Source organism: Colobus angolensis, unplaced genomic scaffold (assembly GCF_000951035.1).
Source record: "Colobus angolensis palliatus isolate OR3802 unplaced genomic scaffold, Cang.pa_1.0 Scaffold94, whole genome shotgun sequence".
NCBI lineage: Eukaryota > Metazoa > Chordata > Mammalia > Primates > Cercopithecidae > Colobus > Colobus angolensis.
The window spans coordinates 874,420-881,091 of record NW_012123376.1 but is presented as its reverse complement, the minus strand read 5'-3'; the positions used below and the strand labels follow the sequence as shown (position 1 = coordinate 881,091).

Here is a 6,672-nt window from a genome sequence, read left to right as displayed (position 1 = left end):
CAGGGTTCCATTCTCTCATCAAATCCAGATAGACTCAAGAAAACTACCAGGGTCTTCAAGCTGGGAGAGATACAGGCACACGAATGTAAAGAAATACAGATGAAGTGACAAGTGTGTTAAAGAATTGTAGCTGTAATTATTGGCACATGGAATTAATTGGAATTCAATAGGTTAGAAAAACCAACAAAGTTTTAAGAGAGTTGTATTGCTTAAGAAACTGTGAGCCTGCACTAAAAGTGTTTGAGACTCTAAAACAAGGGTGTCCAATCTTTTGGCTTCCCTGGGCCACACTGGAAGAAGAAGAATTGTCTAACTAACACTAGTGATAGCTGATGAGCAAAACCAAAAACCAAAAAAAAAAAAAAAAAAAAAAAAAAAAAAAAAAAAAAAAAGTGATATTTTAAGAAAGTTTACAAATTTGTGTTAGGCTGCATTCAGAGCGGCCCTGGGCGGCGTGCTAAAATACCTCTCAGGCCCTGAGTAGGAAGTAGGCTAAGAAAACTTCATATTCTCTAGGATCCATTTTATATGAGCCCAAGAAGGGAGAAAGGAAAGGAAAAATATCTCCCTGAGGGTGGAGACAGAAGACACAGAGAACAAGAACCAAGTTGGATCCTCCAGGAGAGCAGAGTCTGGGCCTCATGAAGGTAGGGTGCTCAAAAAACGTCTGCCTGGAAGGAATTCAGAATTTTTCAGGAACAGGGACTCCTGTTTCCTTTTTCAATTATGACATGTGTAAGTGCCAGATAACTTGTCATTTTAGTTGCTAGGTTTCCAAAGCTATGGGAGCTACCTATAGACCTGACATGGAGAGTACAGTATGCAGTAGGCCCTTTGTATCCAAGGATTCAACCAACTGTGGATAGAAAATATTTTTTAAAAACTCAATAAAAATAATATAACAATAAAAGCGAATGTAAATAAAACAATATAGCATTAACTATTTACATAGTATTTACATTGTATTAGGTGTTGTAAGTAATATAAAAATGATTTAAAGTATATGGAAGGATATGTATAAGTTATGTGCAGATACTGCACCATTTTCTATCAGCGATTTGAGCATCTGTGGATTAGATATCTATGGGGGTCCTGGAACCAAATGCCCATGGATACGGAGGGATAATTGTATCACTCAGAGATTCTGGATTCTGGACTTTGAGCTCAGCGCCATGACTGGGGAAGACCGTGGGGTTTTCTCTCTTAGAGGGGAGGTAGGTATAATTGTCATACATATCTATACCACAGGGAGACTGCACTGAATATTTGGAGAAACAAAAGGGTAAATTGTGGCAGATACTACCAGTCCTTAGCAATATTTCCAGTTCTCCTTTTTCACTCCTCTAGTCAGTAGGCCGGGGCTAAATGACTGGTCCCATAGCCTGACTGTGTCTATCAGGGGGCAATGCATGATTTCCCGGCCCAAAGTACGTGAGAGCTGATGGACCCATTTCTCACATTCTCCTCCTCTTCCACAGTGAACCCAGAGCTTTGGGTTGAGATGGGGGTGCCATAAAATGGAAGTACTCTGAAAAACGGAGCTTAAAGGCTTTTAACAGGTAAACATGCAGTCCAAATTCTTAATTTGTTCTTTCTGTTGTTGCTGTGGAGGGCATCTGTCCAAAAGCTTTCAGGACACACATAGACTTTACATGAGCAAGGAAAAAAATGTGTGTTTAGACACTGAGATGTTAGTGTTTTTGATAATATAACCGGATCTCATAGATACATTTATCTTAGACCATTCTATGCTAAATACACACCTTCACACAAAGATACATGCATACATATCTAATGGATTAGTTAAAAGAAAATACATTTCAACTTTTAAGCCAAGAAAATGTAAGTAAATATTTAACTTATCTCAAGTGAAGACTTTACACACAATGTCGTGAAAACAACACAAGTGAAAAAGTAGATCTGATTACTTGCAAATAACACTTTTGAATATCAGAAATATCAACAACTAAATGAAAGTTAATGACATGCTGGGGAAAACATTTTTTGCAATAGAGGGTTTATGTCCTAATATATGAGAGGCCCTTAAAAATGAGTATCTTAAAATATCGGCATCACACACACACACACACACACACACACACACACACACAAAGACAAATAATATAAACGTACTTCTTCCAATTTATGAAAACAGAAATACAGACAGATACCTTCCAAAGCCATCAGAATCTGAATCAGTGAAGAGGAGCACGTTTGCTTTCCTGCCCGATTAACAGTCATAGAAGATCGCCTGAACTGCCCCTGGGGTGTGGATATGCACCCTGAAAATATTTGACATACCAGAGCATACTTGGATGTGTATATACATACTTGTGAGAAATGTGAAAATGAATTGTTTTAGATTTTAATATTTTTCTTTATGTCTAACTTTCTTTAAGCATCAATAAGTATTAAAAATATAAAAATATTATAAATATTTTTGTGAGGCAAGAGGAATATTGTTGGGTCTTCTAGTTACAAACCACAGGATCCTAGAGATAACAATGAACACTCCCAAAAGCTCCCATTTAGGAAGTTTTTGGTTGATGGCATGACCCCTGAAGGGATCTGACCTCCTGAGAGAGTGACTCATAAATAATTACTATTTTTTATGATACAAATATTTTTGAAGAACAGCTAAAGTCTTCATTAAAATGGCATTATGCTCCTATGAGATTTCCCCATTCCCTAAGATTAATATCACAGTTTAGGAGACCTGAGTATTTTTTTTTTACCTTACAATTGTACATGAATAATTATTTTGTGCAGTGCCATAGGTTAAATGCATATCATGAAATTCACTTTCCTCCCGATTGCCATTTCTGTCACTTAAGTCAATGGAAGTCCACAAAAATGCAGTATGACTCAGAATATTGGAGCTACAGCTAAGCAAGAAAAGTTCATTCAAAATTGATTTTCTTTCAGGAATCCTTGATATTCTTCATTCCAATTGTTCACCTCTACTGTAGGGCTCAGTAAACACTTAAGGAAGTTGCCGTGCACTGCAGCCTGCCGGAGACATGAAGGAATGTACAGGAGGATAATCGCAACATCATCAACTCAATTCTCCAAGGTAGCTGGCCAATAATGCTGTTCTAATTGAATAACTTATCCACAGCTATTTCCCCTGGGAAAGCCGAAGGCTCAGCCTCGGAAAGAGGCAGATGGTGCCGCATATACAATGAAACCTGTAATTTTCTCTTGCCATTGGACATGTTAACAGTGGGCTGTTTCTGCTTATTCCTTAGTATTTTATTTTAATAGTCCCTTCCCAAATTATAATGTACGATGAAGCAGCCAAAGACAGATTCAGTGATACATATCATATTTAATTTATCATACCTCTAGCTCACTGAACAACTCACTTGGTAGTCAGCAGCAGTATATGTCAGGGACAGGTGCAAGCGGAAAAGAAAGCGACAGAAAAGGACCCAATTAAAACCAAAAGGGGAGATGAGTCTTCAGGGTGACATGGCATTCACTAGCAGCAAAGTGTGCAATATCAAATGCATTCTAATTCTGATTTTTTTTTTTTAACAGTAATTTGCCATGGGACAGGCACACCCCCATGTATTTGGGAAGACAATGGGAAGGTTCTGTTTTCTGCTCCAAGACTGATTTAACCAGTTGGAGCTGGAAGGGGATAAAGGGCCATGTGGCTGCTTGATTTTCATTGTCTAGTGGCAGCCAAAGTTGGAAAAGAGAGAAGTGTAGGCTTTAAAGGCAAGCAGCAACAGCTCATCAGCGGTCTAACAACACGACAGATGACAGGCCCAGAGGCACACCCAGGGCCGCCAGCCCATCAGCCTGTGCAGGATGTCAGAGAGCAGCTGCAGCAATGGAAGAAGATCATCCAGACTTGAATGTTTGGGCCTTGCTAAGACCATAGAGTCTTTGTGCTTTGGAAAGAGTCCTCCATACAGAAACCCCTTCCTAGAAAAGAGTGGAAACAAACCAGGTGAGAATGGACACAAGAGAAAGGAGACCATGCTAATACTCTTGTGCAATGCTTCCTGGGCAGGAATTATGTCACAAAGGGTGTTCCATTCTTCAAAGCCATGTCTCTCTGTCTGTGGTTTGCCTCAGAGCAGGGGCCTTTCATAGCTGTAGTGAGTAAGGGGGATCTCGCTGATGTTCATCAGATATGCCAAGGCACAGGAAGAAAGCATTGAGGTGACAGGGCAGCTCAGGTCCGCCTGTGGTAATTGAAAACGGATGATGAGATGGGGTTGATTTTGGTTTGGAAAAGTAAATTAGTGCTGCACCACTCGGACATGGCTAATTCAGGAAGCCTCTCGCTTGTATGAGACATCCAACATGCCTTTCAGAAAGAAATGACACAACAATTAATGTGTCAAATAATAATGTGCCACTCGAAGAAAGATAATTGTACCCAGCGTCAGGTAGTTATTAGGTCAGAACGAATGCTCATCTTTTCAAAGGCAACAGCGTCTATTGACTCTGGCATCCACTGTAAGTACAGTATTGTGTTCATAATCACACAGACTGAAACCAGGGACACTGGGTTTTATCTGATTTTTCTACATTTGGAATTCCCTAAACAGCAAACTCAGTCATGTGAAACACAAATGAGTGTGATGAAAGACAGATTGTTATACTGGAGAAGAGGCTTTCTGTGCTTTTCACATAATATAGAGCATGGGGACTGTTCCCAAGAAGGTTTAAGCATATGTAACAAAACCTATCAGACCTGAGTTTGCTCATGTGTAAATGATAGTCTTTCCTTCTGGTGATTTAATGCATGAGGACATCAATCAGTCACATCATGGCCTCAGAAGTCCTTGTTCAATTTCTGGTGCCATAACTTACTCGATGTGGGATTTGGACAAGTCATTTCACCTCACTGAGATTCTGCTTCCTCATTTGAAACGCAGAAATAGAAGAGCCTGCTGTATATTTAGCTCCACATCTGTTGGGAGGTCAAAGAAGAAAGGATATGAAAAGATGTTTGTAAATATAAAGAACCATGTAAATATAAGACATTATTTTATTAATGCTCCAGATCAATTGATGTTTAGTGAATGATAAAATGTGGTATCTTTTGAACAGACACAGTTTTACTTAAGAAAAGCTAGGCAATGGCTTCTGTCCTTACAAATGAAAACCTTCATAATAAATGGGGGTTCTCAAGACCACCTGCCCAAAACTGAACTAAATCCTCACTTCACTCAACCAAGAATGGGGAACTGAAATACATGATAATTATATATACATATGCTTCTGTTTCATCCACTCAGGCATGCTTGTGATGAGATAGGAAAAATTAGCCATCTTTAGAAGGAGAGAAACACTGGGTTCGGGGTATTTCTTCTGTACAGATAATTGGCCTGGTTATTGTCTAAAGGTATTTAAAATTAATAGAATGCAATTTTATGCTATATAAAATATTCAAAGCAAAGCTATTTTAAGGTATAGCTTCTGTACCTTGTCCTCCCATGAAGATGCATTCTCAACTGATATCTTGACTGTATGGACAACAAATCGTAAAAGAAGAATTTACAGTGTGGTGTTTGATCTTCAGTAGCTTATGATAGGCATTCATACCTGTAAAGAGATCTTGTTAGGGGAAACAAACTAATATATAACAAACAGATAATTAAAGTAAGCAGCACTGAGACAGAGAAGAGTTGGTGACTTAGCCTGCTGAAGATAGACACTTTGCTAATTTGGATTAAAGAATATAGGTATGTCTGCTCCAATATCATATAAATGCCAAAAAACTCTTGCGTTCTGCAAAAGACTACCTAAAAACAAGCAGAACTGACAGGCAAAATAAGATTGGCGGTGTGAGCCCCACTTGAAATCTTTGTATAATTCTATCTATCTTGAAAGTATTATTCCATTATTTCCATCTTTAGATAATTAATTGAAATAAATCACTAAATCCAGTCCACTTCAAGAAGAAAAGGAATAAGAGAGAATTTGGGGGCTGTCTTTGAAGCTATCACAGGCTCTCTCTTAGAGATAAAGGAGTGTTTAAGGAAGAGAAGACAACATAGTTGGAGAGGCCCAAGAGTTGGTTCTTGGGATCATTTGATAATGGCAGCCACAGAGTAAGGCAGTGGCAATAATAATGAACGATCCAGCATAAGCCCTGTCCTCCCTTCCTGGAGGACAGAGGGAGGTGTTGGCAGTGGTCTTAGGGTTTAAGTGTGAAAAGAAGTAATTCAAAATCTAAGCTGTTGGAATTATAAATTATTTTGAGCCTTAAAGGAATGTAATTATAAGGCCTGAGTTACATGGCAGGCAGCTGTAACCTAAGCACCTGTAATCTGTGTTCCTCTGATTACAGATTAGCCTTCTTCCTTACCTACGTTGTTTTGTAAAATGCTGTAAATGACTAAAGGGCACCAGGGAAGCCTCCTTCCCTCTTCACAGTTCATCTTTGTTATAGATTAACTTCCCTCTTACCTTTCTCACACAAAGACCTCGTGGCTATCATATTGTCTTAAGATGAAATGTTAAATACACTTTTACAGTGGAAAACATGAAAGCCAACCCTACAGAAAGGAAAACAAACTAACTAAATTGTTGTAACTCATAAACCAGCCTTGCATATAAAATGTTATAATCTTACTAAACTTCTTTGTTTTCTGCCTTTATAAGCAAGAACTTAACTTTTGTCTTTGGGGCACTGACCTCATTTATCTG

The 6,672-nt window shown here is 38.7% G+C and overlaps 1 long non-coding RNA gene across 1 annotated transcript; it reads left to right on the top strand.

The window, feature by feature from the left end:
- Positions 1 to 1,153: 1,153 nt before the first annotated feature.
- On the top strand, positions 1,154 to 5,399 carry LOC105504642. The gene is made up of 3 exons (XR_001000637.1): positions 1,154 to 1,214; positions 2,926 to 3,073; positions 3,541 to 5,399. It is a non-coding gene; the product is annotated as an uncharacterized LOC105504642 (long non-coding RNA).
- Positions 5,400 to 6,672: the final 1,273 nt, after the last annotated feature.